The 26,243-nt window shown below is 39.5% G+C and overlaps 1 pseudogene; it reads left to right on the top strand.

Moving 5' to 3' along the window:
* The first annotated feature begins 494 nt into the window (after positions 1-494).
* On the top strand, positions 495-20,968 carry LOC117411986 (cytosolic 10-formyltetrahydrofolate dehydrogenase-like; annotated as a pseudogene).
* Positions 20,969-26,243: the final 5,275 nt, after the last annotated feature.

Raw genomic sequence — 26,243 nt, 5'->3', positions numbered from 1 at the left:
CTCGGGTCTGTCAGTATGGAGTTTGCATGTTGTTCGCGTGGGTTTCCTTCCACAGTCCAAAGACATGTTACTAGGCTACAGTCTCCGTCTACCTAGAACATGTATAATTGCTTAATATTGTGTATCAACGATACAAGGTAATGATATAACGTACATAGTGCAATTGTCAATTTTATATAATAATTTAAAATATTGTATATAGTTCTGTATTCTGTTACATGTTAGTGAAGCCTTTCACTTGAGACACTGGGTTATGCGGGTCTACAGTACAGCGCACTGAGCATGAAGCTCTTCATGCGACTCGGCATCGGCGTGCGAACCTTAGTGAACAAAATGCATCAAAAGCCTTCACTTTCATTTTAATAATTTTCAGACGTAATTTCAGAGAATAATGGAGCTGTCTTTGTATTAAAATGTGCTGTATAAACGTAGGACGAGCAAGCGTACTGAGTTAGTCATATACTCTAAATTAGTCACACCTGAACAGGATAACCTCAGGTCTGATTTGGTACGCTGCAATCAGGGTCTTGTTTAGTCAGATTTAGCGGATGATCCACCTGTGGTGATTATCGTCTGGTACACTGCAATACCGGATTAACAAGTGTACTAACTTTAGACCAAGGAAGTGGACTAAACCTGCTTAATCCACTAGTTAGACGCATCAAGTGGACTAACTTTGGTACTCTGCAGTTGACCCCAGCAATTACCACCTACTGCTGGAAGTAACCAGTGACATAGCGGTAAGCAAGTTTCATAAGAGGGCAGGGGGAGCTAAGACTAGAGAATGTAAATAATACTTTTTATTTTTTAGTCCAGCCTTTTGAAAGGTTGAACAATAGAAAGATGTTGTTTACATTTTACTGTAAAACTGAACATGTTTATGCTGTTTGCATAAAAGCAAGCACGTTCATACATGTATAAAATGACATGATCATGTTTTAGAAATACCTGTAGGAGCCTGCAATAATAGAGATAAGCTGGTAATAGGTAATGGTAGGTTTTGTCTAATTTGGCCCTCCAGCATAACCGGGATAGTTGAATTAATGCAGGATGGCTGGTTTACCTGTTTATTAAATAGCTTGGTTTCTCCCTGTAGATAATCATCCCCTCTTCAAATATATATATATATATATATATATATATATATATATATATATATATATATATATATATGCAAACCATTTTAATGAAGTCCAGGGATAGAGAATGACAGCGTATGGGACATGTATTACCCATTTTAAGCACTAATTTTTGGAGGTCAAGTTCCACCATGATCTGCATTTATTCAACTGTCCCAAAGTACTGTTTATCCAAGGCTAACAAGGCCAAAACTTACAGGTACCTTTTATAATAGTGTCGTTTTTTCAGCACAAAAAAAAAGATTTTTAAACCGGTTATTTAGCATTTCAGTTCAGATTTATATGGAGTTTTGAGCTATGAATTAAAATGTCTAGCCATTCATATTTAGAAATGTGATGGATCTTATGTACAGTGAGTAATTGATTTAATGCGTGATGCCTACTCTGTTTTTCTGATTTCGTTCAGTTGTGTGTGTGAGAGTCGATAAAGAGAAATGAAGATTGCTGTGATCGGTCAGAGCCTCTTTGGGCAGGAGGTCTATAAAGAGCTGCGCAAGGAAGGACACACTATTGTGGGAGTGTTCACAGTCCCAGACAAAGATGGAAAAGCAGACCCTTTAGGTAAGGTGGATCAGTGGGGAATCTGAAGCTTGTCTGCAGGTGATACAGTGACCATTAACTGGACTTAGACACAACCATATTTCTGTGCAATGTATCCAGTACATCAGGCATGAAAATTGTGTAATCTAATGAAACGGAATTGTGTAATCTAGTGAAACAGTGTTGTCAAGGCAATGTTTGTAATTAATGGCAGTAACAAAAAGCATAAGCTGGTGCTTTCATGTTGAAAAATGAAAAAAGCAGCATCACCTGTGTGTTTTTATGAACAACAAAGTATAAGTTTTAACAGAAAAAGTGTCAACTTAAAAGTTTAAAGTGGTTCTAGCTAACAACATACTTCAATACATATTATTTGTGCACCTCCATTATCTATAAAGGTCTACGATGTGCAGTTTTTAAAGAAACATGTTACAGCAATAGGTATTTCATTTTCTTTTACTTTAAGGTAGTCTTGCACTTTGTCTCTGCCCATTGAATGCCTTCTTTCCTGTCATTACCCAAACCAACTGCTTGATAAGCTTTGCAGCCAGTAACACTAGTGAGGAGACTGAGAACTTTCTTCACCCAAGTAGAGCACCAACTGTCATTTTTAAAAAAGAAAACACGTGTTTGCTGAAATTTCTTTCCAGACTGCATGTGAGACTAATGTAGCAAGTGCGTTAAGATCAGAGGAATTATTTCATTAGCTATAACCAGTGGTGTGTTCTTTGTTTTGCAGCCACAGAGGCAGAGAACGACAGGGTGCCAGTGTTTAAGTTCCCACGCTGGAGGCTGAAGGGGAAGGCTATAGCGGAGGTGCTAAACCAGTACAGGGCTGTCGGGCCAGAGCTCAATGTGATGCCGTTCTGCTCCCAGTTCATCCCCATGGAGGCGATCGACTTCCCCAAGCACGGATCCATCATCTACCACCCCTCCCTCCTCCCCCGGCACAGAGGAGCCTCCGCCATTAACTGGTAAAGGGACAGAATCTCTCTGACATACAGCTATGGCCAAACCTTTTGCATCACCCTATAGAATTAACTCATTTTGCTTCATAAAGTCGAATGAAACCTGCTGAATAATGTTACGTTAACATATTGAATTACATACTGCTTTGTAGTTTTACTTAACGAAAAACTGACATTGAAAAATGTGACATTTCGAAATCTAACATGAAATCCTGTACTCCTATTATGACTTCCGGTAGACTTTTGCAATATAATTTTGTATTTTTTTTTAATTACATGATGTTAAGTAAAAGATCTGAATTATGTTCATCTCAATCCTAAAATGCTAGGTGATGCAAAACCATTGGCCATAGCTGTAGATTGTGTCTTAATTTTAAACCCTCAATCATAACTGTTACATCTACCCATCCGTCTCAGGTTCACGTCTCATGAAGTAGGGTTCATATTAAAACACAGCCTTAGTTTTGTGTACTTTTTTATGGGGGTAGATTTGATCAAAAATTATAGCGCTGCTTTATTACCCAGTTCTGTGATCATTCAATTCCAAAGGGGTGGAATACATATAAGGTAATACAGGAGTTTAATTGTTTGTGTTTTGGAGTAGGTCTTCCAATGGAACTCTGATTGAATAGCCGCTGTCCTGTAAGTAGGCAAGCCTGGTTAAAGTATTTGAAAAAAGATTTCTTTGTTTTTTCTTTACCCCAGTGATGCTGATTTAAAAAGTGAGTTCCGATGTTTCTTAAGAAAATGCACAAAGTCATTTTCTTCAATTAATAATAGGTTTATTACAATACATGCAGGGAATCCCAAGTACAGAACAGACAGATTTCAAGTTGTTATGACTTTACAAGATGTTAAATACCCCTTAACACAGGGCGGTTCCCCTCCCGTTTCTGGTACGTAACCAATGGTACAGTGACCAGTTAATGGGTGTTGGTATTTTTATGTGCACCCCACCCAGCTAAAGCCTGAATTTCTTTTTATATTCAAAGTAACCAGATCTTATCCTGTTTCCCCAGACAGACAGGGTGTTAGAGGTGTGTGAGATCACAGGAGAGAGATAGTTAAGGATTTATTCCTTCTTACTATAACAAGAGAATTGTAAAATGGTTAAGAATGTCCGCCCATGTTGTTGTATTATCTGAGTGAGATACTTAAACATGAAGGAACAAAAAGGTTCAGGTTTCTTAATGCAGACACATACACAGAAATGAAAGTAGTGTGTGTACCTCAACTGAGATGTGTTCAACAGATGTGACTATGTGTCATGTGCTGTGGTAGCCTTGAAAATGGCTTGCCAGCAAGAAATTACCATTTATGTTAACCAGCTGTTGTTGTGTTTATTATCTTGGGTGTGTCAGTTTTTTCTCTAGCTGGCAGCAGTTGTTCGTTGGAGAAGGTGCCGTTGGATAATTTAACTACCTTCTCAAGAATATGCAACTTCAGATGACCTTACCACTCTCTCCCACTTCCTCTGCTTATCCTTATGAACTAACAACGTATAGGAGATTTGTGAATTTAGTCACTCAAGTGTATGGAATGTGTGCTGTAAGCAGACAGATCATTTAAACCAAGCAGAATAATATCTGCTGTTATTTCTCTTTTCCATGTTACAACATGAAGGTAAAACCTGGATCTTACAGTGTTTCTATACCCTGCAGGACCCTCATTCACGGCGATAAGAAGGGGGGGTTCACAGTTTTCTGGGCTGACGAAGGGTTGGACACAGGTCCAATCCTCCTCCAGAGAGAGTGTGAAGTTTATCCTGACGACACAGTGAACACCATCTACAAGAGATTCCTCTTTCCAGAGGGGATCAAAGGCACAGTAAGCGACACATTGCTGTTACTTTCTTTCCACACTCCTGTACAGTTACTCCTAGAAAACTCATTACAGTGCAGCAGCTGGTATCTTCGGCACTGCAGTTAAAGCTGAACCTTGGTCTTATAATCTAGACTTTGTCTACTTTGGATCTTTTTGCTTCCTCGCCATTATGTATCCTGTCTGTGTGACAGTATAATATTACACTGGTTACAGGTCACAGGCGCATATATCATTCTGCAGAGAAGAGATAATAAGTCTTTGTTATTTGGTGCCGCGCTGCTTATGATAAGATTTTAACCTCACAAGTATGTTTTTGCTTTTAACAGACAATATCGATTAACTCTTCAAACATTACGAAAGGGACAATGAAACCATGGAAAACTTAAAAAACCTTTAATGCCATCTCAGTAAAAAGACCATCTCAAAATTAAAGGCACTTTTTTACAGCAGCAAAGCCACTACCCTACACTGCGTGAGACATGGAGTGAAACCGTCCTTATTTAAAGTAGAAAACTTGGACCGGGGCAGCATGATGAAAAAATATTAAAACGGGTTACCAACCTTCTCATTCCAATATTAAAAGTTATATCTAGAATGAATATTGAAGATGTTAAATCTCTTTGACAGGCAGTAGAAGTTCAGAACATGTGAGATGGATTTTTTTCTGTTAATTCATAGTGGGCACTTTACTATACTTTTTAATGTTTTAAAATTGGCTGCTTACACCCTAAGGTAGCGTATAAAAGACAGATGTTCTGTTATTTTGTGTTATCGTTTTTCTCATCTTCCCGTAGGTGGATGCGGTTAGACTGATTGCAGAGGGGAAGGCCCCTAGGATTATACAACCAGAGGAAGGGGCAACCTACGAGGGTATCCAGAAGAAAGACAATGCCAAGGTAGTATAGATTAATGCCTTCCTTGAATACCAGTACCAGGTGTATCAAATGCTTTAACAGGCATGTTTTTTGCAGATAAACTGGGACCAGCCTGCTGAAGCAATCCACAACTGGATCAGAGGAAATGACAAAGTCCCAGGAGCCTGGGCTGAGGTGGATGGGCAGGTGTGTTCATGATTACCAAGTGATCTTCTGTGGCAAGGTACCACAGTGGCAGTGCAATGGTTCTGTTCTAGAAATGGAAGTATCTAATTGAAGCAGTCTGTTGCATCAAACCCAGCTGCTACACTTAAATAGATCTGACTGAAATACACATTTCTATTACAAATGCCAAATTTTAGAAACTTTTTTTTTCCAGGTTTAATCTCTTCTTATAAGCATAACAGTGTAGTTGATTTGTCAATTTTTCTTTGGTGAAAATTCAAGGCAGCTATCGAGTTTTCCATGTACAGTTTGGAGTGCAGACTGACAAACACGCAAGGCGTTCCTCTGTTTTCTATAGTGCTGACAGCTCAGGAGGAACACAGCAAAAGCATAATTCAAGTATTCCTAACCCAGTGCCAGGAGAGAATGCTAATTAGCTGATGTTTTCGTTTCTCTTAGAAAGTGACTTTCTATGGCTCTTCCTTGGTGGACAATGATACTACCCCTAACGGCCAGCCACTGGAGATACCAGGAGCCAGCAAACCAGGGCTGGTCACCAAAAATGGCTTGGTGCTGTTTGGCAATGATGGCAAGCCGGTAATTCACGCATAATATGTGTATCCATTTTTTTGTACTCTAGATATTTTTTAGTTCTGGGATGCACGTGTTTTTTTTTCCTATCTTAATACTCTTTCAAAATTAAAACAGTATTTCAATTTTTAGTTTTGCATTAGCTGGAATGCAAAAGCAAAAACAGTAAGAACAGTCTGTATGTAATTTATTTCAGACATCTAAATGCATTGGCTTTCTTTGCGTGATACGTTTTTGATACTGTCATTTGTAAATTCTATTATATTATTATACATTCCAAGCTGTGTTTGATCGAATATTCAAATATTTGTCCCGAGCACTAATATTTTGACTCAATTGTATTTCAGGATAGATTTCTTAGAATATTTAGAAACGAAAGTGAAAAGGTGATTTTTATATGCTGCAAAGTTGTGCAGTGGCGTGACAGGCTGGAGTTTAGAAGGGGAAGTTCAATGAGTCTTTCAACCCAAATATTATTTCCTAGCTTGCTTGTTAGCACAGCGTATGACTGCCCTAACAACTGCAGCATTTTAATTACTGCCGGCAACCTCTTTGTTTCACTCAAATTGTTTTGTAACATGGTCAGTGAAAGTGCCTCGGGGAAACGGCGGCCTAATTGATTTAGGTATGAATAAAGGGTTTTTCGCATGGGATAAATCAGCACGGATTCATCTTTAACTAATGGGATTTCACTGTAATAATCCTTTGGAATTGAATGCGGTGTTTCATAAGTAAGCTGCCCAGGACAGTCACATGATGCTTGATTGTGTGGCATGCTATTTCAAAGGGTGATTTTAGCACCGTGTTACTGATGATAGCAGGAAACAGCCTGCGTTCAATCCAGTACCCCTATACAGTACCAATCGTATTCAGTTTATCACTTATGATAGCATGTAAGTGCGTTAGAGTATAATAAACAGAAAACACACACTCACACATATACTAAAATCATATTATTTACACAAGGCATTTGGAGAAAGTCAATGTTCAGACTGCAGCACTGCAGTAAAGAATGCATGTGGGTGGCAGACCCAGACCCTCCTTTCAATGGACAAGGAAAGAGGGAAGAATCAAGGTTGGGATTTAGAATACCCGAGTGCTGAAATAAACTGCTGATCGAGAACAGTGTTGTGAATGTAACACCACTGGAAAGGTATAACACAAATACAAATGATTCCTTTTAACAGTCTTGGTGCAGGGTTATATAGATGTTGTGTTATATACATGATATCAGACTGGACCAGTTGAGAAGTGGTAGTGTCTGTTTAATATGATTATATTGCATCAGAACCATAACTGTAAACACTCACGTCTGGTTTTACAGATGCAGATTACAACTAATCTTGGACTAATGTTACCTTAGCTAAGGTACTCCAAGGTTAGTGCTAATCAGGGTCTGTGAAACCAGCTGTGAATCTTACACTGCAGGGCTAAAGAGGAACTTAATGGTTTCATGAAAGATATTATCTGACTTGTTGTAATGTTCAGATGAAACATTGAAATGTGTGAAACCCTTCTTGGCTGGCAAGCCTTTGACATATTTTTCTTCTCGCAAGCTGCCCATCCATTTATGCGAAATGACTGTTTTAGACGAGGTTGTAAATGTACGTTTAATAGATTAAATGTTTATACCCTTGGTGTAAATGGTTGTTTACCATTTAAACAAATAGACTGGGTTTACTATTTGTAGTAATGTTTTTATATTTCATACATTTTTACATAGTGTCGGTCGCAACAGATTATAATGTATCAAGAGACTGTAAACAATTTGTCTAAACATTAAATACAATTCTATAACGTTAAAGTTTTTATTCTTACTGTTAAACATTTAAATTTTCTTCTAGTTTTTCAACACCCATATCCATTCGATGAATGATTTTCTGTTGAATTGTTTCTCTAATTTCATTACCCAAGTGTTTTTTTAGTACTGCTTCACATTTAAATGTCGCTCTGGGTAGAGAAGCAATATAACGTTTGCCATGTGTGATTACTGTCAACATTTTGAATTTGGAGGTTTTCTGTAACTGTAAAGAATCTCCATGACCCCTATCTCTGTTTAGTAACCAGCTGTCCTGTCCCGTCCCCCCTCTCTGGTAGTTGATAGTGAGGAACCTGCAGTTTGAAGATGGGAAGATGATTGCAGCCTCTCAGTATTTCAAAGCCGCGGAGAGCACAACTGTGGAGCTGACTAAGGAGGAGAGGAGCTTTGCAGAAGAGATGCGGGTACCCAGACATGGCTTACATTATATAAAGATGAACTCCCTTATGCATTTTCAAACACAAGTATACAGCTTTTTATTCCTGTTGAAATTAGGAATGCGTTCCCAATATCGTGTCTCCTGTTTGTTATGTGAAATCTAAAATATAATGTTTGCATTTTCTCTCCTTGTGCAATTTCAATACATTTCCCATGGTTATACAATGCATTTACCATAGTCTACCATAGTTTGCTATGCTTTTTAATATGCTTTACCGTGCTTTCACAATTTTTTATTATCTTTGGTATGCTTTTACTATAGGAAACACATGGACTTTTCTTTCTTGACTTTACGTCTGTAATGAGATGTTGTTCTAAACAAACAGAGTGCCTCTGTGCAAGAAAGTGTTTATTATGAACCTGGATGCTGATTAGCAAATAAACGACCTTTGTGCTTCTTCAGTAGCAGTAAGACACAGCCCAAGCTACACTGCTGAAGAGATGCCAGTTCATCTTTTAATTTGCTTGTTTTTTTGTTCCAGGTTGTCTGGAAAGGGATTCTGTCTAACGTGGAGAAAATTGAGGACTCGACTGACTTTTTCAAGTCCGGAGCTGCATCCATGGATGTTGTGAGGTAGAGCAGCACTTTGCTGTTTGATTGTGTTCGCATTGCACAGGGCAGCAGTGTGGAGTAGTGGTTAGGGCTGTGGACTCTTAACCAGAGGGTCGTGCGTTCAATCCCAGGTGGGGGACAGTGCTGCTGTACCCTTGAGCAAGGTACTTTACCTAGATTGCTCCAGTAAAAACCCAACTGTATAAATGGGTAATTGTATGTAAAAATAATATGATCTTGTAACAATTGTAAGTCACCCTGGATAACGGTGTCTGCTAAGAAATAAATAATAATAATAATAATAATAATAATAATAATAATTAATTGCACCCAAAGCCCTGGGAGGATTAACAAATGTAGGAACGATTTGCGATCACATACAGAATACACACTGTTTGATTAGAGATACCATTCCCATTACATTAGGGACCTATGGTCAGTGCAACGATTTATGTCTTCACACAAATCGTGTGTGTGTGTCTGGTTGGTCTGCAGGCTGGTGGAAGAGGTGAAGCTGCGAGGCAGCGGGCTGCAGCTTCAGAACGAAGATGTGTACATGGCCACCACCGCTGAGAGGGGAGGACGAGGAGGAGGAGATGGTCATTGATTACGTAAGTTACACGCAGCCATGACGGCATCACCTTCAAAGTTCCGTTCTAATAAAATGTGTTTTCTGTGCTCATATAGTATGTGGGGTTCGATTACCTTGAATACAGGAAATTGTGTAGCTGGATGAAAGCGATTCATAGGAGTCAAATTGAAAATAAAGTCTAGAAGAAAAAAAAAAAGTATTTCGCAGTCTTGACAACTGAAATAAATATAAGACAAATCAGAACGAGCAATACTGACAGTAATTCCCTTCTATTCAGTGTTCTGGCTATCTGTAAGTGAGTTTCATTCCACATATATCTAAATAAGAACATGTTTGAAAGAAAGAGTCATGGGCCTCATTGTAGAGCCAGGCCTCTGGATCAAAGCCATATCCCAATCCCATGCCTCTCTCTCTCTTCCAGGCTGAGAGGAATGTGAACAACATGACGGTCAGGATGCCTCACCAGCTCTTTATTAACGGTCAGTTTGTGGATGCAGAGGGAGGAAAAATGTACCAGACCATTAACCCGAACGATGGCACGGTAAGGAGACCTACCTTATAATAGATAACTGCCGTATACCAGAGTGAAAGCATGGGAACGTGTAGTAAAACAAATTGGAGGTGTGCCCTGCGTCTGTCACGCTGTTTCAGTTGTGATTAAATATTCCTCACCACAACTTATTGAGGGTGCCAGAGTCTGGGGACCTACATTTGTCATGGTACTGTCACCTAATTTGGTGCGCTAGTCTGGTGTTTTGACGAAACTATGCACACATCTCTCAATGTGATTTTTTTTTTTAACCCTCCCTTACATATGACATTTGCAATTCTTCAGTTCAGTTGCTTTAATACTGGTTTTGTTTTAACATTTCTTTCTATTGCTCTGCCCACCCGGCTGCTATCTTTTGTGTAGCCTTATGTTGTTTTGGAAAGTGTTTGTTTCCTGGTCTTGAAAAAAAATCGCATGATAGTGTGACCTTTCAACTTAGCTTCTCTAGTATACCATGAGCAAAATGGCTAGTCAGTTTGAGCAGTGGAGAAGATTATGAAAAGATTACAGCAATTCAGAACCATTCACAATTAATGGGAACATCATAAAAAAAAAGGTTCCAAGATGGATGAAAATGAATGAAAGGTATGTAGCACTACTTTGATGCCTTGTTCTTGATCTATGCAGACTATCTGCAGCGTTTCCTTGGCTCAGGTCTCGGATGTGGATAAAGCAGTAGCCGCTGCTAAAGAAGCCTTTGAGAACGGAGAGTGGGGGAAGATGAACCCAAGAGACCGGGGAAGGCTCATTTACAAGTAGGTGCCTTCCATCTCTGCATTTCTCAAGGACCCCAGGCATTTTGTGGTGTCTATGCTGCTACTAAATAGTGGTTCTAATGAATAGCCAGTGTACAAGTGGGTGTCCACAGCCATGCAGTAATCTAAATTGATGCTGTATAAAACTAGAGACTACGGTGATGTCACTGTATGCAGGTGTTCGACATTCTTTTTTGTAATTCACTGTAATCTGTACACTGTCTCAGCTCTCTAAGTATAGATATATTTCAGTTTTAATTATGTCTGGTGATCGGTCCTAGGCTGGCTGATTTGATGGAGGAACACCAAGAGGAGCTGGCCACTATAGAATCCATCTCTTTCCATTTCTTTGAGAACTGCTCCTGTACACACTCTCTGCAATTCTACCCCTTCCAAACCTCAAACTCTTTACCCTTGGATTCCCCAGTGCAGTAGTAACACCTGTTACAGCAGCTCAGTCACAGCTTGTCTTGCTATTGAATCTATGATAGTAACTAGCTTCAGAGTAGGGACCAGGACACAGGTTATTTATCCCCAGTTTGTGGCAATACTACAAGTATCTGGATATTGCTAATAAAAATGTCACCTGAATATTGAATTTTATAATGAATAGCCTTCATAGTGGAGTGCTGATCAGTGCAGCACACTGTTGATGAATAAAAGTGTGTATTTCTTTGAAATTCACGTTTTTAATATTTTATATTATAGGGCTCTACCATCCCCATTAACCAGGCTCGGCCCAATCGAAACCTGACTTTCACAAAGAGGGAGCCAATCGGGTGAGAGTGGTTAAAACTGGAAATCGTTCTCAAAAAGCATAATATTACTAATTTAGTTCTATTTTATAAAATGTGCTGCGATTCACAGCTTTGATTTAGTTATTCTACAGATGAGACCCAATAACCAATGAGCCTCCAAAGGGGGTCTATGGGCAGTCTCATCAGTAAAATAAACACAACGCTCCATGAACGTTCATTAAGTATCCTGTTTGTACAAGTACAGCATATAGAAAAGAAAGCATGTATTAAACCTGAATCAGTATGCATTTTGAGAGTTCCTTTCCTTAAGCTTTGAATCTGCATAGAAATGTGGTGTACAGTGCGATTTCCCCCAGTCAGTCTGCTGTTTGGATTTGAATGCATGCTAAATAAATTAAAAAATGAGACCTGGTTAAAAAAATTCTTCAACCCTAGAACTCCCTGACACTTGCTGTACACTGTGATACAAATTACCTGTCTGAATATTCTTTTATTTAACTATAAAGAAATATTCGCTCCTGAGTCTCCAGCTTGGTTTGTGTTGTGTTCACGGACTACCCTGTGAAGTTTAAAGTGTCCCTTTGCCCTGACAGGGTGTGTGCAATTGTTATTCCTTGGAACTACCCTCTCATGATGCTGGCATGGAAGACTGCGGCCTGTCTAGCTGCTGGGAATACTGTGGTACTGAAGCCAGCCCAGGTTAGTGATCTGCAACTGCTGTCTCACGGCAACCCTCACATGGGAACTAGACAAATGGTGTCATGACAAGTCTGTCTAGACTGTTTATTTAATAGTGGTGTAATTATACACTGATGTCACATATATATAAATAATGTATTGTGGTGGAGTGTGGGGAAAGTTATGGAGGGGCGATATATAGGGAGCAGTTTATATCCTCTGTTACAGAGCAAAGAATAAATGTAGTCCTTGAAGTCATGGGGAGGACTACATGACCCAGAAACCCCAGAGGGTTTTGAACATGGCCGATCAAGAATAAACCCAGAGTTGGTTAATGCAACACACCTGCTGCTAATTTACTTAATGCGGCAAAGCTGCTGCTGATTAGTCAAGGTATTTAAACAGCTCAAAAAATAAGACTGTTTGGTGCTGGAAAAAGGGGGAGATCTGTGTGGGGAGATCTATAAAGGAAAGAAGGTATTATAGTTTGTGAAGCCCTGTGTAAGTATCGGTAAACGGATTAGCCGGCCGATGTTTAGTTAGAACTGAAACAGAGGTTTAGGTAGGATTCCAAAGGGGAGATTTTGTTTTGTTCTGTTTTGTTTATGATTTCACACAGCATACCTCTGTATGCTGTAATCAATAAAAGTACAGGCATTGCCCTGTTTGAACTTGAAATACTGTTGTCTGCACTGGTTCATTTACACTAGAAGACAATGACCAAGATCCTGGAAAGTGGCAATATTATTAGAAAAGAAGGACTTTTGTCACAAAATATATATGTATGTAATATGATACATGCAATGATCCTGATGAGCTACTTGTGTCATGCTTAATAAGATCAAATGATCATTTAATGATGGACTATTCTGTTAAAAGACAATGATTTATTTAGAGGAAGAGTATGTATTCATACGAATTATAAAACACACATTTTCTTCATTCGAGAACCCCAATAAAGACGATGCATACCTCTATTACAATGCGCTATATAAAGAATGTATCGCAATTCATTGTTCCACACCTGCTTGTTGGATAATCTGATAGCAAATCTCTCGCAGCTGCAAAGAGATTAAGAAGCAGAAAAGCTTTTATCTTGAAGGTGGCAATGTAAATTCTAATAATGATGAGCTGCTCTGATTGTAGGTTACTGTTTGGCACAGATCAACATCAAAAAATAATAAAAACCTCTGTCATTTTAGGTGACTCCGCTTACAGCCTTGAAATTTGCTGAGCTCACTGTGAGGGCTGGCTTTCCAAAGGGAGTCGTTAATATTCTACCAGGGGCAGGTAAACCACGCTATAGTATACAGTATTAGTTAACTGCCCTTGATAGTACAGTAATGCCATCGTTTGGGCTCTATTCATGAAACATTCATCAGCTGTTTTTAAAGAAGGTTTGGTAGCTCCATAGTTTCAAAACATTTAGCCTCATTAGCAGATTAATTAATGTATTAAAATAAATGTGTTAATTTCTAAACACAAACTTGTAATATAGTAAATATACTGTATAAAGAGTTAAATAATGTTTATATGTTCTATCATGTTTACTATAAAAGGGAATTTTTCATATTTAATACTGCAGTAGGAAACTTGGCACTCAAAACTAATCTGTGAATTTACCTGTCATGCTAATATGCACTATATATCTCCGTCCATTGTTTTTTAGAGAGTCACTGAAACTCTTTAATTAGGTATCCCAGGCTAGTCTTTGTGTAAAACAAAAGGAGCCCAATAGATCTTGTTTCTGGTTGCCAGGTTCCCTGGTCGGGCAGAGGATGTCCGATCACCCTGATATTCGGAAGCTCGGGTTTACTGGCTCCACACCGATCGGAAAACAGATCATGAAAAGGTAACGGCGTCATGTAAATGAAATGAATGAGAGAGAGATTTTTTATGATTGATAATGAGATCATTTGGAGACGACAAACAGGTGTGGGAGTGGATTTAAACTGCGTACAGAATTGGGCTGAAACATTGCAAATTCAATGTAATGCTAATAATCCCACCACAAGTAAGGTGTTGTAATAGTTTCATTGCGGTCAGCTAGCATAGTGTAGGCAGCAATTCAAAAGCAAGAGTCTGAATCATACTAAGTTATTGTGAGGTTCTATAATGCATTGGTGAGACTACACTTAGAACATTGTAACATAGGAAACCGCTTCTGCATAGCACACAGTATGTACCCAAGTATAAGCCAGGGAGCCTGTTTGCATTTGTATATGGTATGGTTGCTTATGCTAAGAAGACTTTAAAACCTTGGTTATAATCATGCCTTTAAACCATAGGCAGTAGAACTGAAGTTTAATTTGTTAAGGTATAAAACCCTTGGAAGCTGTATTTATAATACCGCATAAAGGAACTGGCACTTCCTATTACAATCACAGCTGACCCATGAAATGAACTGGATGGCCTGAAGAATAGTTAGGAGGAAGAATGCTCATTAAGTGAGTGTGAATTGCATACCTTGTCTCCATAGCTGTGCATTGAGCAATGTAAAGAAGGTCTCCCTAGAGCTGGGTGGGAAATCCCCACTCATTATCTTCAGTGACTGTGACATGGACAAAGCTGTGAGGATGGTAAGCCTAAGAGCTTCATTGATATCTGCTATACACTACACCCCTGGATAATCCACTAGTCTTTCAAGCCTTAACCTCGTTCACTGACATCCAGCATACACTACTCTCCTGGATAATCCACTAGTCTCTCAAACTTTAACCTCATTCACTGACATCCAGCATACACTACTCTCCTGGATAATCCACTAGTCTCTCAAACTTTAACCTCATTCACTGACATCCAGCATACACTACTCTCCTGGATAATCCACTAGTCTCTCAAACTTTAACCTCATTCACTGACATCCAGCATACACTACTCTCCTGGATAATCCACTAGTCTCTCAAACTTTAACCTCATTCACTGACATCCAGCATACACTACTCTCCTGGATAATCCACTAGTCCCTCAAACTTTAACCTCATTCACTGACATCCAGCATACACTACTCTCCTGGATAATCCACTAGTCTCTCAGGCTTTAACCTCAGGAGCTGTATCGAATCTGGCTCAGGTAATATGTCCTGTTTTATTGTTTTAAATGAAATGTGGTGCAATCTACATGCACTTTATCAAGTTCTTAAACACCATTAAGGGTTTGGGAGGAAGGACTGCCCACTGCACTCATTACCTATTAAAAGAAAAACAAAATACTGTTAAGCAAGTACCTCGCCCCTTCTTGCGTTTGTATCATTTTGGGTGTCTACTGTTTCATCCAGCGTGCCAGATGGTGAACCCTCAAACCAAGTGGGTTTTAGGCAAATGTCGCATGATCGTCAATAAAGATGTACTGTGTTATAGTTCAAAGTTGTTTGTTGTGGACCTGAACTACTAAATGATACTGGTGGTATGAATTGTATTAAAGGAAATAATGGAAGCGGACAAACGGTGACACTTTTCAAATTAAAGTAATTGTAGATTACAAAATAGTTTCATAAATTCTCCCCGCTATGCAGTTTCATTATATAGATCTGAAATGTGCAGTTTGGAAAGAAATGCATATTTGAGTAGCATGTATTTTCAATTTAAAATACAATATCTGGTACTTCTAGTTTAAAGTAATATTGTTTGCCAGCCATGCTTTTAGACTGTTTGTCGTCTTCCCTGTCAATAACCAACCAGCTGCTTCCCATATTGACTGTCATGCTTTTGGCTAATAACACGCTTTGACCCAGAGGACGCTGCTGAGGTGAAATGACCCAGGAAGTTCAAGAGAAGACAAAAATAAGGCATCAAAACTGAGAGCTTCCTTTAAACTGAAGTAGTACCACATACATCCTGTTTTAAAATGAAAATTACATTATAGTGTGTATTCCTTTGAAAACTATATAGATATTGTAAGTACGAAACAGATTAATGGAATTATTCTTTTAGCTACAATTACTTTAGATGCATTTTTTTTTCTACTGTTTTACAAAAAAAAAAAAGAAATATCTTAGCATCTCACTGTGTGTGTTTTCTGACAGGGAATGAGTTCTGTGTTCTTCAATAAAGGTGAAAACTGCATTGCAGCTGGCCGACTGTTTGTGGAAGAATCCATTCATGATCTGTTTGTAAAGAGAGTGGTAAGTGTATGTCTTTGTGTCAGGGTCTAAACCCATTGTTGTTTTTTCTCCAGTGAGTGCACACGCATTACAATAGACCTAAGTGAGTGAACATCTAAAAATAATTGTGTACTTCTCCTTCTTGGCCATTGCTTGTACTGATACACCTAAACTTTATAAATAGCACAACATATTTTTCAATGGACACTTATTAGTTTGATTTAGGACAATGGGGGACATCCTTTTAATATTACAGAACGGCTTCCTTAAGAGACTTGTGAACGAGTCCCTCAGTTGTTCATATGAAATGTGTTTTAAATGTTTTGAACCTGTCAAAAAAGGCTAAGCTGTAGAATCCCACAGGTGGAGGAGGTGAAGAAGATGAAAACCGGAGACCCCCTGGACAGGGCGACGGACCACGGCCCCCAGAATCACAAAGCTCACTTGGACAAGCTAGTGCAGTACAGCCAGGTGGGGCAGAAGGAGGGGGCCACGCTGGTGTGTGGTGGGAAGCAGGTGCCTCGACCAGGTAAACTGTCCTGAAAACCGGGATGATAGGGAGCTGTTTACCGTCACCTTTCATCTCGTACGTCTTGGGCCATATTCACAAAGCATCTATCACTGTGCTGAGTTTGCATTTTATTGTAAATTTCAAAAATCAAACTTCTCATGTTACAGAACTATCAAGAAAAAACTAAGGCGTGTGTAGGAAGCTCTTAAACTAACCTTGATAGTTATTTTATTTGAAACTTTTTAATATCAATGGCTTGTTTTCTTTTTGTTTTTTTAAAACAGGTGTTAACTTGGCACAATGGTAAATGCATTGTGAAGTCCTTGTCACATTGTAAAAAGCATTGAGATTTTTTGTTTTTCATGCTCAACATAGAACCACAACACTATTAATTATTCACTGTAGACTACTCTAAAACCAAATATAATTTTCTAGTACTCCTTTCTATTGTGGCTTTTCAAATGAATAAACATGTGTAACAAGGGAAAAATGTTTGATAGTAGTTCAGTAGTTAGACAAGCAAGACTAATGTCACCGACGGGCTAAACTTGAGACCACTAATCTCATCTGCCTGTGCCAGCGTGCTGTGCTAACCTGCCCCCCATACTTCACACTTAAAGATATAGACAGTGCTCTGCAGTTGGCAGCATTTTCCATGATGTACTGAGCTTGTATAGGAATGTAGTTATTTTTATCAGTGGTTCAATGTATGGCTTGTGTTTTTACCCTGCTTTTTTCATTCTAGGGTTTTTCTTTGAGCCTACTGTATTTACGAATGTAGAGGACCACATGTACATTGCAAAAGAGGAGTCGTTTGGCCCCATCATGATTATCTCCAAATTCAAGGAGGGGTATGTTCCAGTTTTCAAGGCAGCTCTTCTTTTATTCAGAGCCAGGCTTTAACATGGATTGCTATATGCATCCAATATGAATTAGTTCCTGTATAAAAGCAGCACATTGTATGTTAATTGTATTTAATTTAAGGTTTTTTTCCAGAGTCTCCCACATTCCATTTAAGAGTAAAGGAATGTGTAACTGTTGACTAGTAAAGGTTTTGAGTAGGAGAGCCAAAGCATGCAAGTTCTGGGACTTTGAGTTCTGTTTAAACTCCCAGACCCAAGTCCTCAGTTTCTTTTCCAAAAACTTTGGTGATTTTTAGATTGTCCGCAAAATCTTCGTGTGACCTGTTGAAGTGAAATGCAGAGATGCACTGGACGTGCAGCAAAGAGAGATCTTCAGGGAGTGATCACTAAACTTGGTTCATTAATAGCTTTAAAAAAAAAAAATGAAATACATGTGGCTGTGTTGTGTGATACCCTGCCATTACGGATTCTGCCCCCAGCCGATGACATGAGGTTAAAATCTCTAAAACCACAAATGGGTCTTTTGCATTGCAGTAAGACTCTTGTTTGTGGTGCACAACACTTTTTTAATTGCAGTAGTGGTTTTCAACTCCCTAATATAGTTTGAAGATGTGAACTGTTCCCTCTGCTAGCGATGTTGACGGTGTACTGAAGTGTGCCAACGACACAGAGTTCGGTCTGGCCTCTGGCGTGTTTACCCGTGACATCAACAAGGCCATGTACGTGAGCGAGAAGCTGCAGGCCGGGACCGTGTTCGTCAACACCTACAACAAAACGGACGTGGCGTCCCCCTTCGGAGGATTCAAACAGTCTGGCATCGGGAAGGACCTGGGTAAGACTGCTGTCTACACCCACACAGGAATACCATTATACCTGAAGAAAACATTAGACCACTGCATTGCCAGCAATGGCAACGAGTTAGGAACAAATAGTTATCAGTATACCATAGTGCACATAGTGGTACATATGGTACCATAGTGCACTGGAAACATGGCACTGCAGTGGATTACCAGTGTGTACTGGGCTCAGGCTGGGTTCCTATCTGTTGCAGAGCAAGTGCTTTTAAAGTGGCTGCCCATGAAACAAAGTGTAAATATACTGTAGTATGGGGAAAACTACAGCAAAATAACAAGACTTTGAAAGAGAGGCAGGAACATGTTTTTGTATTAATGTGTATTGTTTCTTTCCCTACATTTCCCAGGTGAAGAAGCCCTCAACGAATACCTAAAGACCAAAGCAGTTACAATTGAATACTGACAGGACGATGCACTGAGGGATGGGCCCTCCTTTCTGAAGAAACCACCCATTTTCTTAATGTAGCTTGTCCGCAGCAATTCGATTTGCTGATTTCTTTTTAGAAGTAGAATGTAAACTTACCAGTATGATGTTAATCCTGGAAGCCCCGAATATGGACCCAAAAATGCATCTACTTTGCCTAGGTTGGCTTTCATAAAATTTGCAGATTTCCTCCATTGAGGTGCCACAGTAGTTTTCAGTGAGCATCATTAGGTGAGGGCTGTCGGTCTGCTCAAGCTACTTTTGAGAATAGATCTCACCCCATTCAAACTCATTAATACACTGTGTTGACATTTCTAGTAAAACACTGTGAATAAGAATGTTTGTCAAACCCATGCTTTGACGCTGGGGTAGGTAATCCTGGTCCTGGAGTGCCACAGTCCTGCAGGTTTTGTAGGTATCTCTTAATTGTCAATTGCTAAATACCTGGAACACATGGTAATTCTAACCAATTAAGCCAATCATTAAATCAATTAGTTTATTAAGGGGCTTGGGTAAAACAAAAACCAGACGTGTCTGTGGCACTCCAGGACCAGGTTTACCTACCCCTGCTTTGACGTGTGGTGCTGTATAATACTGTCTTTGTGGCTCATTACATCGTTGTTCCTTATTCATTAGAGTCCTGCGTGGGTCCGATTTTTACGACCCGCTTCCGACCCGGACCCGCAGCAACACCGTCTTCTTACCCGCAACCTGACCCGACCCACTTTAATAAGACATGCAACCCGACCCAAACCTGCAAGTGTTTGTCTTTTACCTACTGCCTGCGTCAACTGACTCTCACGCTCTCACATTCACATACAGCTACCTCTACCATTGAGTTTAGACAATAGGCTATACAGCGTGGTAGCTTTCTCTAGTGGTCTGGATATATTTTAACATTGTAACATATTAACTATCTCTACTTACTTTACTATAGTTTCGTGCCACCAGTTGAAAGGGAGCTACACCTGTGCTTTTGCAGAGATGATGTACTAGTTTTGTGGCTGTCGTTCACAAAAACATAATGACAAGCAATGGATGCAGGCCCATGTTCATTATTTTCATTCGCTGTGATTCCAGAATAATTCCACACTTCTGATTTAGCTCTCAAACTATTATCCACTACATGATATAAACCCTGCGCTGTCTTTTGTTTCACCTCTTTCACAAACATTTTTAATATCACCAAGCAGTCGTGATAAAAAGATCTTGCGACGTATCAAACAAGCGAGAACAACACTGCTTAGTCAGCTGACTCCTCCCTAATCGCCTCCTACTTTAGTGCAGGAAATACTGGTACATTTACCTTCTAATGCGTTATTTGGGAAAGGGTTACAGACGAGTACGCTGAAAGGACAGAAAACATTTCTGGTGATTCAAATTCAGACCTGAAAATTTATTTTTTATTGACCCGCACCCGAACTGCAAACTGCGAAAAAGTGCAAATTCCTACCCGCTTTTTCGGGTCACCCACAAGCCCCGTGGGTACCCGACCTGATGCAGGACTCTATTATTCGTGTCTTGCTCTTTCTAACATCACTGAAGATAAGAAGTATTCACTTGTTTCGGTATTCTGCATTAAGTTGCCTGTAGAATGATTACAGAATCTTCCATTTCCCTTCTCTGAAGCAATGCAAGGACTGAAAAGGGGTTTCTTTATAATGGAGTACCTGCAGCCTAGTCAGATTTATATGGGAGAAAGGATTCTTGTAATGGAATGCAAAGATCATCAAATAACCTCACACATTTCCTAATGCCATGGTAACAAAGCAATAATGTTCTGAATCTATAAGGGTAAGAGCAACAAGTAGCCAACCTTAAGAAGGAGTCCAATTGTTTTGTATTTGTTCTCTCTTGTTAAGGAGCTCTTTATCTTTGAAGATCTCTGAAGGTTTGAATTGGTAGGATTTGTGTAGTTTACACTGTGGACATTAAAGAGCTTTAAGCACCTGTTTTTAATTTGTACAAACCTGAGCTTTCCGTTATAATACTTAGAGAACAGAAGTCCTGTTTTTAACTGTCAGTATCCTTTTATTGGCAAAAGATACTTCAGGCTTGAGGCATACCAAAACTACAGCACTGCACTCTTTAGGATGCTCCATGTTTGTATTGTTCAACCTTCACTTTGACCTGTGGTTTGAGATGGCTACACAATTGGCCATATGACTTTGGTTTATGGATGGCCAAACACTTTCACATACTGGCTTCATATTCATTACCGTTACACATCTTTATTCTATGCAATCTGAGAGAAATTGTAAGTGACTTAATATTTGCAGGATTATATAAACACTTGACGACAAGCTGATAACTCACACAATACCAGCTGCAGCACACACACGCAATACCAACTGCTAAATATTTACTGAATTTTCTTCAATAGTTTGGACTGGAGCATTGTATACACTGGTTTCTTTCTTCAGTGGCATGAAACTGCAATTGTGCAATAAGATGCACGATTCTCAACTCCAGAAATGTACAATCTCTGAAAAGGGAAGTTCATCTCCTACAACGTTAGATTAGTAGACCCCCACTAGGATCCAGGGGGTGAGATAGCCCAGTGAGCTAATTCATTAGCATGTTGTGTTGTTCTCCTTGGAGGACTGTGTTCAAATCTGGCTGATTCCTTCATTTTCAAAGACTGTTCAATTACCTTATATTCAATGAAAAAGCAAACTCTTGTATGAGAGAGAGAGATCAGAGTGGGCTAATTCACTAGCATGCTGTGCTGCTCTAGTTGGAGAACTGGGTTAAAAACCAATTGATTTCTTTTTTCACTAAGTTAGTTCATTTACCTTATATTCAATGAAAAAGCAGACTCATCAATGGAAGAAAGATAGCACAGTGAGCTTATTCACGAGCAGGCTGTGCTACTCTCCTTGGAGACCTGGGTTCAAAACGAGTTGATTCCTTCCTTTATTTTTACTAACTTAGTTGATTTACCTTATATTCAATGAAAAAGCAGAGAAGGGAGATAGCACAGTGGGCTAATTCACTAGCATGCTGTGCTGCTCTCCTTGGAGACCTGGATTCGAATCTAGCCGAGTCCTTCCTTTATTTTCACTAAGTTAGTTGATTTACCTTATATTCAATGAAAAAGCAGGCTCTTCCATGGAAGAGAGATAGCACGGTGGGCTAATTCACTAGCATGCTGTGCTGCTCTCCTTGGAGACCTGGGTTCGAATCTAGCCGATTCCTTCCTTTATTTTCAAAGAATTTGCTTATTTGCCTTATAGACAATGTGAAACAAGACTTTCCTGTGGGAGCTGGTGGCGCAGTGGGTTAGTCCCACGGCTTTCACTCCCTGAAGACGGTGGTTCGAATCCTGCACCCGGAGATGAGTTCCTGAGGTAAGTAATGATGTTGGTTGTGTTTCCACAGGTGGAGATGGAGAAGAGATGACCTGCCCTGCAGAGAAGAGGAAGAAGTAGGAGAGGTGGTAGGAGAGGATAGAAAGGGGGGGGGTCTGGCCCCCCCTGGCAGGGAGGAGTGGAAAGTGGGGGTCTTGCAACCTGAGAGAATAAAAAGGTGGCCAATTTTACAGCATTTTTGATGTTAATAAGTAACATTAGTAACTTTATTAATTAGTATGTATGTGTAAACTAAAGTTACCAACATCAAAAAGAAAGTTATTAACATCAAATGTTGTAAAATTGGCCACCTTTTTATTCTCTCAGGTTGCAAGACCCCCACTTTCCACTCCTCCCTGCCAGGGGGGGCCAGACCCCCCCCCTTTCTATCCTCTCCTACCACCTCTCCTACTTCTTCCTCTTCTCTGCAGGGCAGGTCATCTCTTCTCCATCTCCACCTGTGGAAACACAACCAACATCATTACTTACCTCAGGAACTCATCTCCGGGTGCAGGATTCGAACCACCGTCTTCAGGGAGTGAAAGCCGTGGGACTAACCCACTGCGCCACCAGCTCCCACAGGAAAGTCTTGTTTCACATTGTCTATAAGGCAAATAAGCAAATTCTTTGAAAATAAAGGAAGGAATCGGCTAGATTCGAACCCAGGTCTCCAAGGAGAGCAGCACAGCATGCTAGTGAATTAGCCCACCGTGCTATCTCTCTTCCATGGAAGAGCCTGCTTTTTCATTGAATATAAGGTAAATCAACTAACTTAGTGAAAATAAAGGAAGGACTCAGCTAGATTTGAACCGAGGTCTCCAAGGAGAGCAGCACAGCATGCTAGTGAATTAGCCCACCGTGCTACCTCTCTTCCATGGAAGAGCCTGCTTTTTCATTGAATATAAGGTAAATCAACTAACTTAGTGAAAATAAAGGAAGGAATCGGCTAGATTCGAACCCAGGTCTCCAAGGAGAGTAGCATAGCATGCTAGTGAATTAGCCCACCGTGCTACCTCTCTTCCATGGAAGAGCCTGCTTTTTCATTGAATATAAGGTAAATCAACAAACTTAGTGAAAATAAAGGAAGAAATCAACTCGATTTTAACCCATTTCTCCAACTAGAGCAGCACAGCATGCTAGTGAATGTTCACTCTGCACCACTTGCCTCCATGTGAGAGTGGCATTGAATATAAGATTTTATATCCACTTCTTTATATTATTATTTTTATGCTTAAGACCACTGACACCTTGTCCTGTTTTGTAAAACTGAGTATGATGAATAAGCACAAAGGAAAACATGCGGTTTGAACCCACTAACCCAGGAATCAGAGTACCATGCTCTACCAACAAAGCTAACCAACCAAATGGCACATCTACTGCTTGAAACGCACTATTACACTTTGTGATGTGGACCTGGGGCTAAAGTGTGATTCTCAACTTGGTTTCATTAGTGACTCGAAATGTATTCAAAGCCAAACCTTACAGGTCTATAACACAGGTTCCCAAACTTTTATTGCTACGCCCCACTTCTGAGATGCATGCCCCATGCACACTTCCCCCTTCTAATAAACAGTACAGTATTTAGAAAAAGATGATTTTACCAACATATAATAACATTTTGCTGAAGACAGAAAGCAACATAGCACAGTACCCCTATTCAAATACTTAATAAACTTGAATATAAAATAACACCATCGTCACGTTGACCTCAGTGTGTAGGATGTGCCAGCTTGCTAGTGCAGTTTGTGGTATCTCAGCTTGATTTGGGAGAGTTTCAACCTCAGATCTGTCTCTACATTCAAGCGATTTCTGTACTTGTTCTTGATGTAAATAAGCAAAGAATATAGCGTTTCACACAGATCTGTTGGCTGTTTGTGACAATTCAGTGAACTCTTTGAGCCAGAACTGATCAACAAGCATAACTTAGGCAAAATTCAATTAATTTGCCCCACTTTCGGGAAAATATACTCAATTGCTCCACTATCTTTAATTTACATGACCTACATTCCAAAATCCATAATGACAGCAGACAGTGTCGGGAACATAGTTACATTGTCTTGCAAACCACAGCTACTCCAAAGCAAAAGTTTTTGGGAAAAGCTTTGTATTTTTTCCTGTGCAATGAAAATGTTAGTTTTCACCTTGCAAAGAAAGATTAAGTTTGTTGAGCTTGTCAAACATGTGAGCCACATATCCCAGTAAAGCTTGAAAGCGCTGGACGAGTAAGTGTTGGTGAAGTGGGGGGTGGGAGTTTGTCAAAAACGTACGACACCCCTCCCTGAGTTTTGCAGACTCTTGTCAAAACTTTACCCTGTGACAGCCACCGAACTTCTGTATGAAGCAGAAGCTGCTTGTGCAGACATCTCATCTCTTCACATAGCATTGAGAAAAGTCATGAGTTCAGTGCTCAAGCTTTTATTAAAGAGAATTATTTTTACTTCAGCGTTGATTACATCTGACAGCTTTTTTGGCATCGTTTTTGCAGCAAGCACTTCCGTGCAACAGCCTTTATCGAGCTGCAAGTCCACTTTTGTGTTCAGTCATGGCTTTTGCCCAATTCGTACAAATCCTGACAAGAGCCAGCGGAACAGAAGAAGGACATTTAGCTTTGGGAAAAAGAATACGACAGTTAACATCAAAGATGAAAACAATGAACTATTATAAATGAGTAAAGAAACAGTAGAATAAATGATTACAAACGAAGGAGCAAAGAGTAAAGCAAAACAAACACAAGTTACAAACAAACAACACAAATACGTGAAAGTGATTATACCTTGAAAGAATGAACCATTCAAATCCATGCACACAAAGGTCCCAAGGATTAGTATCGGTAGTCTACTACACTCAGACGCTTGGAGACAAGTTAACAACTAAAAGCAGCAAAATGAACGAAACGTACAACATGCAGACAGTGAAACTGATTTGTATTCAAAAGCATTGAGACATTAAAGGCAAACAAGTATTGCATTCAAATTGCAAATTTATTTTTTTTTACAAAAGATATTTTTAGTCAAAGATTTTTACAAGGGTAAACAGGATTTGTCAACCAAAAATTTTGTGAAAAATATCAGCAACCTTCCATAGATCCAGTCACCAGGGGTTACCACCTGCAACACAGAGGAGCATGTTAGCTAAACCTCAGCCCTCAGCATTCCAAACATTCTGCATTCCAGTGTTCTACAAAGGGGAGGAGCAATAGCAGGTAGAGGGGCAGGTTAATACGAGTAAAGAGGATTCAGAGAAACCGTAATAGAGAGAGCTGGGGAAACTAAACGTTAAGTTCAGTGAGACAATGTACTAGAATACAAAAAAAACACAAAAACAAGGTCAAGAGAGCCCTTAGTAATGACATTCTTACTAAATACTTCTACACAAATTGGGAAAGACCTATTCATTCTTCACGACTCATAAATAACGAGGGAGATATTTCCTAAAGCACTAATGGTAGTTTTACAAGAGAGACGCTAATTTAGCAATTATTCTAGTTTTTAATAACGGTATGATCATAATTTAGATATTTTATTTAACATCACCGAAAGCCATAATACTAGTACAGTATTTCATGTTCGATTTTTGTAATGTCACATTTTTCCATTTTGTCTGTTTTTCGTTAAATGGAAAACTACAAAGCGGAATGTAATTCAATATGTTAACGTAACATTATTCAGCACGTTTCATTTTACTTTATAAGTTCTTTATTCATTCTATAGGGTAATGCAAAACTGTTGGCCGTACACAGCAGAGAGTATCTTTCAAAGCAGACACACAACCTGACAACTCAGATTAACAGTTACTGATCAGACCTCATAAAAGCTAAACAAATTATTAGGAGCCACTCAGCAAACAGTAACAAACCGGTAATTTGTCATTAATGCTGCATTCAAAAACAACCCT

This window comes from Acipenser ruthenus, chromosome 16 (genome assembly GCF_902713425.1).
Source record: "Acipenser ruthenus chromosome 16, fAciRut3.2 maternal haplotype, whole genome shotgun sequence".
Taxonomy (NCBI): Eukaryota; Metazoa; Chordata; class Actinopteri; order Acipenseriformes; family Acipenseridae; genus Acipenser; species Acipenser ruthenus.
The sequence above is the reverse complement of the archived record's forward strand: the minus strand, read 5'-3'. Positions and strand labels throughout refer to the sequence as shown.